General features: G+C 41.8%; 1 protein-coding gene and 1 non-coding gene across 2 annotated transcripts in view; both read left to right on the top strand.

The window, feature by feature from the left end:
• Nucleotides 1-14379, top strand: part of Synpr (synaptoporin) — a 371499-nt gene that overhangs the window by 74398 nt on the left and 282722 nt on the right. The gene's annotated exons all lie outside the window — the stretch shown is intronic.
• Nucleotides 11646-11750, top strand: LOC115069357. The gene has a single exon (XR_003848631.1). It is a non-coding gene; the product is annotated as a U6 spliceosomal RNA (small nuclear RNA).

Raw genomic sequence — 14379 nt, 5'->3', positions numbered from 1 at the left:
TTCTGTCTTTTTGAGACAGGGTCTCTCTGTAGCCCCAGCTATCCTGGAACTCACTATGTAAACCAGGCTGGCCTCGAACTCACAAAGATCCGCCTGCCTCTGCCTCCCGAGTGCTGGGATTAAAGGCGTGCACCACCACTTTTTTATGTAGATGTTTTACACATGGTATGAATAATTATTTCACTTTCCAAAAATGATTTAAATGACTATTTGTAATTATAATTTTTCTTTGCAATTGAGAGGCAGTAAATAAAAGTCTGATAGAATGCATTCTAAACTTCTTTGGATCTCATTTTACCACTTCTATCAATTTACCTAAGCTTCCAAATAGGACTAATGGAAATCAGTTCTAAAATGTCATATCTTCCTAAATGGCACTTGCTGGTGGGGAACCCTATCATTTGATATGATACGAATCTAAGGATATTCCTTTTAGTTTCATGAGTAATTTGTAGAGAAAACATTATGTTAACCATCCAAATTCCATGCTAACATGCAGACCTGATTTGCCCAAACTGTACATAATAACAGTGCTAACCTCACAGAACTGAAAAAATGTTGATTGTTTCTGTCTTTCTGGCTCAAGGGACCCTCTCGTTTCAGTTCCTGAGTTGCTGGGACTATCGGCGCACATCACTGCCCTCTCTATGTGCTGAGTATAAGGCTTTTACATGACCTAAAACAATGTACTTCCTTAAAGAATTAGCTGATGGCTGCTCTCATTCGGACTTGCAGGCAGTAGGTAGGTGTTCTGGGCTGCTGATAATGGAATGAAACATTGTAGCTGAAGAGTATTTTCATCTGGCTGTGCAGGTGCATTCCAGTATTTAGCTTGTGAACTTTAGTTAGAGGTAGGTACTTTCTGGAGCACTGGGGATGGTTTCAACTGCTCATGGATCCTGTGACTGGATTTCACACTCTCTCTTGTCTTTTTGTAGGCACAGGGTTGCTTGAGCTACACTGGCTGAAGACACTTTGGGCTCATTTAGGCATCTGCTACTTCTGCCCAGTAGGTGGCGAAAGCACAGCCCCGTCCTCTGTCCTCACATGGTATTAGACTGCAGCATTGATGTAATTCTCATTTTGAATTTTGTTTTCATTTTTATTTCCTTCATTTTTTTCTCGGTTCCATAAAGGCCTAAGACAAAAAGTTGGATACTCTACCAAATCTTTTGTGAGGTTTTTTGTTTCTTTTTCATGACAAGGTCTTTTTATGTAGATCTGCTAGTCTTAGAACTCAGTATATAGACCAGGTTGGCCTCAATCTTATAGATATTTTCCTGCCTCTGCCTCCCAAATACTATGATAGGCATACACCACTATTCTGGCCATATATCAAATTTATCCAAGTATGTTTCAGTGAATCAGAGTTCAAATATGAGCCATTCTTTTTAAAAAAATATTTATTTATATTTTGTGTGTATGTGTGTTTTGCCTGCATGAATGTAAGTGCACGTGTGTTGTGCAGTGCCCGTGGAGGCCTGAGAGGTGTTGGATCCCCTGGAACTACAGTTTGAGACGGCTGTGAGCTGCCATGTAGGTGCTGGGAATTGAACCCAGTCCTCTGCAAGAGCATCCAGTGCTCCTAACAGCTGAACCATCTCTCCAGCTCCCCAAATATGAGTCATTCTTAATATCCTGGTGTTGTGTTTCTAAACTTCAGATCTTTTGTGGTCCTTTAGACAGAGATGGATAAGAACAATGAACGTATTTCAGTGCTGTGTCTGCTGTGTTTTAGGAAGGAAATCTTAACGATAGGATGAAGTCTTTACATTTCTGATTCTGCTTAGTGTTTCCAAATATTCACGGGAAGGGAAATCTGTAGGTTAATCCTCTTCTCACAGACAGGCCACAAGATTAGCATCTGTGGAAAAGGGACAGCTTTCACATATGCAGTAAATGCTCCTAGATACTGGGGTAGCTCTGTACCCCAGAAGGCCACACCCATCGCATGTACTGTGGGATGGGGGCCAAGGAACGGGAGTAGCCCTGTGTTTTACACATTTATTTTTCTTGGCATGAGGATAGAAAAACAGTAGATTGTTAAATCTCAATCTGTCTCTCTCTCTCTCTCTCTCTCGCTCTCTCACTCTCGCTCACTTGCTCTTGCTCTCTCTCTCGCTCTCTGTGTGTGTTGGGGTGAAGAGGGGAGCAATATGGCACCATTACCAATGGCAAAAGAGTCAAATATCTGTAGGGCCAGGTGAGCAACATTAGTGACTGGAGCAGGCCGGCCACCACTAGGGAATGGCGTGTGCTAACTGGAAAGAGCATTTGCCCTAGAGTTTTGAAGCACCATGAAAAATGTGCATGCATGTAACCGAAAGACAGACCGAGGTGGACAGGAGTGCCTGTGCCCTCCCAGATTCCTCATTATCCAGCAATGTGTGGGGCCAGCCACCATCTAGTGACCTTGTTATCTCTGAGCATCATACATCTCCTTTGTGGTCACTTCTTGTTATGCCTATGTGGAATTTGACTCCCTTCAGCATCTTATCGTGGTGAGTTCTCCCTACTCTGTGTCCTGGAACAGATGCTGTGCTTCCTTCCTTCCTGTGTTTTATTTTCTACTTAATCCTGTTTGTTTCTTAGATGTTTCTAAAGCAAATAGCTGGCCTTGATTCTTTGCTGGTCTTAGGAGAAGACATGTCCTCAGCGTCTCAAAAGGCCAGAATTCTTTGTGATGCACCTATAGATCTCAGGGTGTTTAGCCCTCTGCTCATCTATTTGTTGTGGGTCTTACTCTTTCATCTGCTTACTTCATCTGATTCCTGAGTACAGGACCCTTAACACTGAGCCTAATGGGTTTGACAGTTTGAGTTCAAGTTGCAATATTGCATCCTCCCAGTAGAGGACACCAATGCATTTCAAATCGAGTACGAAGGCAGTCGGGAGGAATCCTTTTGGCTTGCTTAGCTTTCCTTTAATAATTCTTAGGAGCAAGCAATTACTATTGCTTTATTGCTTTATGAAAATTTTGGCCAGCTTTCTTTGCGTGAGGAAATTTAAAGTTGAAATTGTAGCTCTTTTGACCCTTTATGGCAATAGAAGTCGAATTTAGCAACAATGAGCAAGTGACACTTTGGGGTGCTATCTGAGATGGCCGGTTCCTCAAGGGGAACGCGGTCTTTGGAGTCTCCGATCTTACCGCTGTTTGCAGGATAGTGTTCAGAGAGTATCTAACGCTCACGGACTCGTGGACCCACTTATTCAATAATAGTTGATAAGCATCTGCTATTGACAAAGGAAGTTCTAGGAGCTGGGACTGGAGAAGTAGCTACAAGACCCACCCTGCTGCCATGGACCTTTGTTCTAAGTGTCAGAAAGATAAAACAGGTATCCAGATTGCTGTGTGGTGACCCACTCAGGTAGGTACACTGCTGCGACCAGCAGTAAGAGCACTGAATGGCATTGAGGGATAGGAAGATGTGTGTTCTCTGCCTTATCTATTAGGACTCGATGCCTGCGGCACAGAACCCTGCCCCCAGCCAGCTGAAGTCAGCAGAGAATTCATGGCTGGGCAGCTGGGAGCTAATGGAACAATAGGAATGAATGTTGGGCAGCAAAGCCCAAAGCTTCCCTGGCATCCAGGGTCACAGCAAGCAGCTCTTCTCTTTTTACATTTAATTTTTACTTATAATTGACAAATAATAATCACATGCACTTTTGATGAGCAATCTCTTCAAGGCATTTCAGTCTACATCAACCGCTGGCCAGGTTCTGTTCTTGTCTATACAGACTACTTATTCATTTATGAGCACTCATGTATAGTTTAGCATATGCCTGTTGCCAAGCAGTGGGCCAGGTACTGACGAGACAGTGATGAAGACAGGCCTGCCTCACTGCCTTTCTATTAAAACGCATCTCTTTTCTGAATTTGTTGAGCAAAATTTATTAAGCACCTACTATATACAGGGTGAAATAGAGACTCATAAAAATCACCTTCATGGTTGGGGAATTTCTAATCTGGTTTCATGAGCATTGAAAGAATGTTCTGATCTCCCAGAGAAGTAAATGATGCTAGCTAGCTACCTTAGGAATTGAGATGTCTGCCCAGGAAGGAGATGTAGCATCTCTGTCACCTTCCTTTCACAGTGACTGTGAGCTGGTGAGACTGCCTAGAATTAAATATGCCCTTGATTACCATCTAAGTTGGAACTCCTGACTTTGTAGCTACTATGTTTTAAGCCACACATTCTGAACCTGACATTGGTGATGGATTACAAAGCCTTTGCCCATGCAGACTGAGTAGAAATTTGGGTGTTTGCTGCAAACTGTATAACGATATGGACAGGGCCATAGATGATTGAAGTCTTAGCAGAGGTGACTCACCTGTGATGGCAGTCCTCCTCTCCTGAGTGCCACTTTCTAAACTTACATTTATACCACTCTGAGCTGCTAACAACCCACTAGGTGAATGAGGCAAGCTGCGCAACGCAGGAGTGGTGATGTCAAAGATTCAGTGCACAGGACTCTCTCGGCCTGAAAATACCCGTGTTAGTCAGATTTCTCATCACTGTGAGAAAATACTTGGGCGAACAATGCAAAGGAAGGAAATGGGATGCAGAGATGGCTCAGCAGTTATGAGCACTTGTTGCTCTCCTGGAGGACCTCAGTTCAATCCTCAGAAACCATGTCAGGTAGCTCACAACCTCCTGCGACCTCAGCTCCTGGGGGATCTGCAGCCTCTGGCCTCCATGGGCACCTACACTCCTGTGCACATACCTACACACATGCACCCACACACAGACACACACACATATGTATATATTTCAAATAAAAATACAATATAAAAAATAAAGGAAGGAAATGTTTATTTTGGCTCACAGTTTTAGAAGCATGGAGGGTCAGAGCAGCTCACTTCTGGAGGCCAGGAAGCAGAGGAAGAATGCCTGCCACATCAGGTTCTGCCTTCCCCCCTTTACTCCAGCTGGGCCTCTCTGCCTGAGGGATGGTGCCTCCCACATTCAGTGTGGATGTTGCCCCTTAGTTCTCGCTATAAGTTCCCTCACAGACACACGCCACCCAGAGGTGTGCTTTACTGATCTCTTAGGCACCTCTCAATCCAATCAATTGGACAGTCAGGATGAATTGTCCAATGTTTAATTTTTGTGTGAACAGAACACATGAAAATACACTGCTGTCAGATCCTTGTTTTTCCTTTGCTGGTCATGCTTTACGTGCTTAGAATGTTTATCTGATGCTCTAAATGAGAAAGCTTTGGCATGTTTGGGGGCTGTATAGTATCTAAGGTAAGAACACAGATTCTGAAGTCAGATCTCCTGTATCAAAGCCTGGGGCAGCAAGGCCAAGCCCAGCATCTGCCTCTGGTCCCCAGTCCCAACTTCTAGATCATGTAGGTTTCCAGAGGTAGCACATTACCCCTGGCAACAGCTTGCTTGCTGAGGGCTCCTCATTGCTTCACTTGCCCCTCTCTATGTTCCTGGACCTCAGCTGAAGCTGTCCTTAAAAATGCAAATTTGAATGCAACACTCCCCTGAAGAAAAATGAAAATAATTAGCAACTACTTTCAGAAGACTTAAAGGTTCTGAACCTGCCTTTGTGCCCTGGTCTTCCCTCATCCTCTATCCCTTCCCTTCCTTCCAATGCTCTGCCTTCCCCGGCCACTGCTTGGGCCCCCTTTCACACCAGGGGCCTCTCTGTGGGTGCGCTTCCCTACACCCGGGGCTCTTTTCAATGCGGACACTTCCTAATTAACTGACTTAGCCATCAAGTCTAAGCTAGAATGCCTTTTCTTCAGAGAAGGCTGCGTGGCTGCCCCAAGGTCATTTTCTCCTGGCCCACATTCTCCATGCTGCCCACCAGTCTTAGAAGCATCTGTCACAGCTGTGACCCTGTGTCAGTTCCATACGATTGTGAGTGTATTGGAAACTCCTCTGCAGCTTCCCTGTCTTTGTACAGTGTGCTACAGCTTCTCTGCGGTCGGCTCCCTTTCCGGACTCAGCTTTAGCGCTCTGCATTCCCTCCTACTCTTCCTTGGTCTCGGTACAAGGCCATCTCTTCAGGAACATCACGTCAGTCCTCTGATGCCTTATCCTCCTTTGTGGCACTAATTTGATCTCGCTGTAAGTTCCACCGACTGAGGAATGGCTGTACTGTCTACTGTGCTCATTACACCCAGCACAGAGCCTGGCAAGGAAGCTGGTTAGAACCTGTTTAACGAAATGCCATGAATCACAAGGCATCAAGAGGGTGTTAACCACTCTGGTCTGTTTGACTCCCATGGTTATTCTTTGGAACTTTGTTCAGATGTCCAATGTGTGAGACACTGTGCTTGGTGCTTTATAAATGGTATCTACTTAATGCGTTGACCTTGTTAGAGTCCTGTTGTCATTACTGCAGGTGAGATATGAAACAGAGACAGGTTCACAGACTGCACAAGGGCAGTCTGCAGTGGCATCACCACCGAATCCCAAACCTGGGTCAGTGCCCTCCTCAGGTCCCTGTCCTCCCAAAGGATAAACTGCAGTTGTCACGTCATCAGTGTGTCTTTCCCAAGAGACTCAAAAATCAAAAGGTGTCTCACCTTTCTAGTCCTGGTGTCTGTGTTCCTGGTATATAATACCTACTCAATTATTTACTGAATATAAAATATGTTTATCTTTACACAGACTCATAAGCAGCTTTAGAATTGAGTAGAAAGGATTTTCTTAACAGATTAGGACAGAGCAGTGAGACTGGTAACAGGAGCAGAGCTAAAGTCAAGGTCACAAGGTCAAGTTCAGCACGATGCAAGAGCAAAGTACCTGAATTCCAGTGTGCTTCCTGCTCATAGCTGTATAAATCTGGGTGAGATATTAAAGGATTCGATTCCCTATCTGAAAGTCAGGAGGGATAACTCTTACTTGGGGAGCTGTAGCATTAAAACAGGGTAATGTGGGGAAAAAAGTTTAGAATTGTGCTTTTCCTAAGAAAATGGCAAACAGTCTATAAATGGTAGTCATCAATACTGTACACCCAGTACCTGCCTGATGGAGAACTTTAGTGGCCGGATTTGTCAGGCCTCTGTAATGGGAATGGCTTTCCTGGCTTCAACAGACCCAGAACCTGTGTCTTAGCTCTGTCCTTTAATGTGCCTATGGCTTTAGTGTTCCCACTCCATCCCTGTCTGAGACCCACTCCCACCTTGGGTGTCCTCTTGGCAATGGCACAGGGATCCCCATGTGTGCCCCGTCCTGGTCTTTCTCATTTGCTTTTGAGGAGAGGCCTCAGTGTCCTGACACTGCCTTTCACAGTGCTGTTTTCTTTCAACCAGCTCTGGGTCTTTAGGTTTCCTTCATGTTGTGGGACAGCCCCTTCTGGGTAGCTATTCTCTATCACATTACATCTTCTGGACAACTGGTTAGTGCATTTCCCCCTTGAACAGAGTCCCATCTCAAAACCCAGGATTCCACTTTTGGCTAAGATGGTGGACCAGAGCCATATCAGAGCTAGTGGCTAATTACAGTCTGAGAATTAAAGGGAATGGGGATATTTTATCACTCCATTGCAACTCCTTCAGTCCTGGAACTGACTGGCTCTATACCCCCGCCAAACCTCTCCTGCCATCGGACTCAAGCTTTCTCTACCATTGGATAAGATTTGGTATTGGGAATGCAGCCAACACAGCTGTCACTTCTAGAGCAGGTGTTTCATCCCAGGCAAACTGGGCTAAAAGACTCCAACCAGGAGACCTACAAAGGCACCATTGATAGAAGGGGTCCCAGCAATTACTTCCAGGATCACCCTCAGTGCTCCCAATGGAGAAGCGAAGCCAGAGGAGCTAAGCACAAACTCTAAACAGAACGTTGGGCACCACACAGTCATCAGTTGCTCCCAACCCTGTGGGAACACAGCGACTGTGGCTGGGTGGAGTTTGCTTGGGCTATCCACAGCCCACAAAACTCCACACACAAGGAGGGGTCAGGAGCCCTCAAGAGAAGAGCAGAACCAATAAAAAGCAACATAAAGTACAGCCTGAACCAGAACCAAGAAGACAAAGCAGGTTAGAGGACTCAGCATTCAGACCACTGATCTCATTTTCTTATATCTCCACCCAGTTCTCCTTCCCCATCACAGCTATTCTTTATCTGTCAGTGGTTCCATTATAGGATATATCCAACCACCCAACTCTCATCCCCACAACAGCTATTTCTTATCTATATAGTACAGTAGGGCCTTCTAGCCGAAGAACCCTATCTCCCACTGTTCGCACTGTCTTTCTGTCTCTGTCTGTCTCTCCCTCCTTTCCTTTTTTTTTCTTCCACTCTTTTTCCCATACCTGTTCCTCTTACTGTTACATCTCCCAAGCCCAGAGTATGACCTGGTTTCTGATATCTGGGTACATATCTCTACCTTCTCTCTTTTAGTCTCCTATAAACCAGAACTCCCGCATGTCCACCCCATCATTCTCCTTTGCTCCAATCATTCCCACTTTGTTTGTCCCTCTCGTCTGCTTTTCCTCTAATCACCTGGTACTTTTCACTAGTCTCGCCATGATTGCTTACTTCTTTTCTTCTTTTTCTTTCCACTCATACGTTACAGGGGAGAAACAACATCCCCTAGAGGATTCTTAGTCTCATTCATAAAAGCTGTATAAGATAAGGAAGAAAGGACTCCAAAAGAAGCTTCAGAACAATTTTATTAGAATTTAAAGAAAAGACCTCAGGCCAGGCAAACTGGGAATCTCAGCAGCTACCTTGAGGCGGGGGAGGGAGGGGAAAAAGAAAAAAGTCATGAAGCCATGTTGGTTTAGAGCTGGCGTGGAGGTCAGATGCATGGCAGACTAGCAGCCACGTGGGGGGAGAAGGGAGCTTTAGAGAAAATGTAAAGAAACCTAAAATATTGAGTTTCCCAAAGTGATAGAGAAAACATGCTTAGTAAAGGGATATAAAGACAAAACAGAGAGAGCATATGCTCTTTTCTGAATTCTTCAGAAAAGTCGGCAGGACTTACAGACTCCTCATGTCTGCAACTGGGTCCACAAGACTGTACTAGGAGATGGGAATTCCAAGTAAAAAAACGTTTACCATCTCATTAACGCACTCAATATCCCTCCCATCTCTTTAGCATAACTTAATGTGAACCTGCCTTCCTAGGCCTGGTTCCAAGACCAGGTGATTGACCAGTAAAACTGGAGAGATGGGTCTTTAGACAAACTAATGATTTTATTTTTTGACCAGTTAATCTTGTGGGGGTTTTTGTTACTCTAACAATACTAACATATTGATATACATATTTTCTGCAGAAAGCAATCAGTACTTAAGTAGTGTCCATTTTCTAGTTACCTGCTACTCTATTATCAGAGTGAATTAACTACTATATAGTGACTATTGCTTCAGACAGGGTTTAACAGGGGCAGACTGGAGATGGAGTCTGGTGCCTGGAACACAAGTCTAACAAATGAAAACATCACTGTACTACAACCTAGTCTCTCCTGAACACTGCAAACATACTCACTGAAAGTAGAGAGGCAAACCAATTAAATGAATTAAAATAACAAATCCTAACCAGTGATCTAACCCCACACGTGCAGCTCCCATCGCAAAAACATAAGCAATGTTAAAAACTAAGACAACTTGTCTCCTCCAAAAATTACCAACCTCATACTAATGACCGACCTCTGATCAAAATGTCTCAGATGAAATTCAGAATTCAAAAGAATGATTATAAATATGACTAAAACAAGTCAAAGAGGAATCCAACATTTTAAAAAAGCTGTATAAGAAAAGGAGGTGAATCTATGATATGAAAATAGAGTTTAACACAGAGATAGAAATAACAAAGAGAACACAAACCAAAATGATGATGGAAATGAAAAAATACAATAGGTCAAATAAAAGGTTCTGCAGAAAGCCTCATCAATAGAATAGACCACATGGAAGATATCAGCATCAGAAGATAAAATAGAATAACTGGATTCTTCAGTCCAGGTCAATGATAAATTTGAAAACTGTATGAATAGAACATGCAAGAAATCTGGGGATCCATGAAAAGGCAAAATCTGTATATCATAGGCATAAAGGAAGGAGAAGAGATGCCCATCCAGATGCAAGAGATACACAGGAGACTAAACTAATAGGACCGGAAAAGAAATTCCTAATGTCATATTATAGTTAAAACACTCAATGTGCAGAACAAAGAATGTATATTGAAAGCTGCAAAAGAGAAGGGTCAAGTCACATACAAAGCCAGCCCATCAGAAGAACTGCTGACTTCTCCATTCAAACCATGAAAGCAAGAAGGGTGTGGGCTGATAGCTTTCAGACTCTGAAAGATCACAGTTGCCAACTTGGTCTAATAAACCCAGCAAAACTATCTGTCATAATTGACAATAAAACAAAAACTTCCCCGGATAAAAGAAGGTTCAGGGAATTAATGACAACCAAGCCAGCCCTACTGTTGATACTTAAAGGAATGCTTCAGTCTGAAAGAAAGGTATTTAAGAGACTACAGGCAAAAGAAATAAATGATGCAATGACATTCATTAAAAAAAAGATCAAGAAACTCCCAAATACTACACAGTCAGCAAAATGCCAGGGAAAAAGGCATACTTTTCAATAATAACTCTGAAGATCAATGATCTAAAGTCACCCATCAAAGGACACAGATTAGCAATTTGGATTAGGAAACAAAAATCCTTCTTTTTTGCTGCTTCCAAGAAACACACCTTACTCCCAAAGATAAACAGCATCTTAAAGTGAAAGGCTCGGGGCGGGGTGAAAAATGGAAACAGGACAAGCAAGTATTGCTATTCTAATGTCTGAAAAAATAGCCTTCAATTCTTGTCAGAAGAGATAAGCAGGGTTATTTCTTTCTGATCAAAGCATCAGTTTATCAAGAAGAAATTACAGGGACTGGAGAGATGGATCAGCAGTTAAGAGCACTGGCTGCTCTTGCAGAGGACCTGGGTTCATTTCCCAGCACTCACATGGTGGCTAACACTTCCAGTTACAGGGGTTCTGATACCCTCTTCTGACCTCCATGGGCCCTGCATGACAAGGGTGAATTTACAAAATTTTAAAGAAGAAATTACAATTCAAATATATACACATCTAATACAGAATCATTTAATTCATAAAGCAAACACTAAGTTTCAAATCACAGATTTACCCAACACAGTAATTGTGGGTAACTTCAGTAACCCACATGCAACATTGGATCAACTGTATAAAACAAAAATCAGTAAAGAAATAATGGAATGAAATAACATCATAGATCAAATGAACCCAACTGACATCTATGGAACATTTTATGGAACATTCAACCCAAATAACAAAGAATACACTTTTTTTTTTTTTTCTCAGCACTTCATAGAGCCCTTTCTAAAGAAACCACATATCATATTAGGACACAAAGCAAGGCTCAACAAATAGAAGAAAATTGAGACAACATCCTGTATTCTATCTGAACATAATGGAATAAAGGTAAAATTTAACAGTAAGAGAAACTGTAGGAAATATACAAATTCATGAAAATTAAAAGCACACTATTTAGCAATGACTTGATTATTGCAAAAATCAAGAAGAAAAATTTTAAATGCTATAATTAAATAAAAATGAAAGTCCAACATTTTCAAATCTAAGGGATACAATGAAGACAGTTATATGGGAAAAGTTTATAGTTCTAAGTACCTACACTGAAAAATCAGAGAGGTGCTCATTTTGGCAAAAGCTGGAACAATACAGAGAAGATTAGCAGAGGTCCTGTGCAAGGATGACATGCAAACTCATGAAATGCTCCATTTAAAAAAAGAGAGAGATCTCAAATAAAGTAATGATGAACCTTAATGCATTGGATAAACAAGAACAAACCATCCCCAAAGCAATAGATAGAGAGAAATAATGAAGATGAGTCAGAAATTGATGAAAAAGAAATAAGATAGAAGCAATCAATGAAGCAAAGAGTTATTTCTTCAAAAAAGATAAAATTAAAAAACCCTTAGCCAAATTATCCAAAAGAGACCCAAATTAATAAAATCAGAGATAAAAAGAAAAACATTACAAGAGACATTGAGGAAATTCAGAGAATCATAAGGACATATTTTTAAAATTATATATTCCCCATGACATTCTTCACAGAATTGGGAAAAAACATCTTAAGATTCATATGGAAGCACAAAAGACCTCAGATAGCCAAAGCAACCCTGAGCGCTAAGAGCAATGCTGGAGGGATTACTATACCAGATTTTAAACTGTATTACAGAGCTACAGTCGTTAAAATAACATGGTACTGGCACAAAAGTAGACCCGTAGATCAGAGGAACAAAACTGAAGACCCAAATATGAGTACATGCAAGTTCAGCCACCATGATATTTGACAAAGGGGCCAAGAATATTCACTGGAGGAAAGACAGCATGTTCAGCAAATGGTACTGGCAAAACTGGATCTCCACCTGTAGAAGAATGAAACTAACCCCTATCTTTCACCTTGCACAAAAATCAACTCCAAATGGATCAAAGACCTCAATGTGAAGCCTGAAACTCTGAAACTATCAGAAGAAAACATGGGCAATAACTTACAAGATATAGGTGTAGGAAAGGATTTTCTAAACTGGACATCTATTGCTCAGGAAACAGTGTCAAGAATCAAAAATGGGACCTCATTAAACTAAAAAGCTTCTGTACATCAAAAGAAGCAACCAAGGAAGGGAAAAGAAAAACCACACAGAGTAGAAGAAAAAGAAAGTCTTCCCCAGTGACACATCTGACAGAGTTTAACATTCAGAATATATAACGAACTCAAAAAACAAAGAATCAAGAAAGGAAGTAACTCAATTAAAAGATGGGCTAAGGAGCTGAACATGAGAGTTCTCAAAAGAAGAAATAAAGATGGGTAAGAAGCATCTTAAAAGGTATTCAACATCATTAGTAATTAGGGAAATGCAAATTAAAACCACTTTAAGATTTCATCTTACCCCAGTCAGACTGGCTAAGATCAAGAGAACAAATGATACCAAATACTGGAGAGGATGTGGGGAAAGGGGAACTCTCACCTACTGCTGGTGGGGCTGCAAACTTGTCCAACCCCTATGGAAAGCAATGTGAAGAACTCTTAAAAAACTACAAATGAACATACCATTTGACCCAGTTATACCACTCCTTGGCATATACTCAAAGAACTCATCCTATTGTAGAGACACTTGTACATCCATGTTTGTTGCTGCTCTTTTCACAATAGCTAAGAGGTAGAAGCAACCTAAGTGTCTGTCAATATTTTCAATAATGAAAATGTGGTTCATTTATACGATGGAGTTTTAGTCAGCAGTAAATAAAGATGAAATCATGAAATTTGCAAGTAAATGGATGGAACTAGAAACTGCTGTACTAAGTAACAGACTCAGGAAAAAAAAAAAAAAATATGTTCTCCCTCATATGTGGATCCTAGCACCAAATCCTTATAAGTGAATATGTATCCACATAACTGCAGGAGCCAGGATAATGAAAAGGAACCACGGACGTAAAGGAAAAGAAAGAATCTGAAAGAGAACAGTAGAAAACAGGTGTTAATAAGGGAGATATGGATAAAAATGGGGTTATTTTAAGAAGAGGGGGGAGGGAAGGTTGTACAAGGAACCTAGAGGATAAAGGGAAAGAAGGAGCTCAAGAGAGGTGGGACCGTAGAAGAAAGGTATTATCAAAGGAGAAATGGGAAAAATGGGGGCACTTTAAATGGGGAAACCATAGTTGAAGGGTTAGACAATGCGAGAGATAAATGCCTACCTAGTTTTAAAAAAAACTAGAGGGAACCATATCAGTCGAACAACCTACTGACAAATTATACATACAACTAGCTCAAGGAATATAATATATATCTAGGCAAGGTTTATCTGAGAATGTTTTATCTTTGCCCAAGCTTTATCTATATGACACATGGTAATTAAAAGTACAAGACCGGTGGAACAAACCTTCTTGGATGTTTAACAGTCATACTTTGAGGCCTGTACTAATTTGGTCAGAGGGACATAAAGGAAAGTTTTTGCTCCTTGCCCTCCTAGGTCGACTAAGTTCCAGGAGACTATGAGCATCTCTCAAAATGTCCTGTAACTGTGGTGAGTCACCTGTCCTCTTGATCAAGTAGGCTATGAAGACCCCATCAAATGGACTTGAACCAGTGTCCAGTCTACAAAGAGGAGGGTCAACACAGAGGAAACATTTCTTCCATGCTACCAAGCAAAGCCAGCCACGGTCAAGCAGGACCTTTGACTTGTCTTCACATAGATGGAACTGGTAAAAGAAAGGAACCAGGGGCTCCTCCCAAGCCCATGTGACCCCTGAGGAACAGATCTTCAAACAGCCTTAAGAGTAAAAATAAATTGGCTTCTCTGGGCCAACTGTATGGTCTTAAACACCCAAAAGGAAAGTACAACCATAGATTAAG

This window comes from Nannospalax galili, unplaced genomic scaffold, assembly GCF_000622305.1.
Source record: "Nannospalax galili isolate Female #2095 unplaced genomic scaffold, S.galili_v1.0 scaffold91, whole genome shotgun sequence".
NCBI classification, from domain to species: domain Eukaryota; kingdom Metazoa; phylum Chordata; class Mammalia; order Rodentia; family Spalacidae; genus Nannospalax; species Nannospalax galili.
This window is presented reverse-complemented; position numbering and strand designations above follow the sequence as displayed.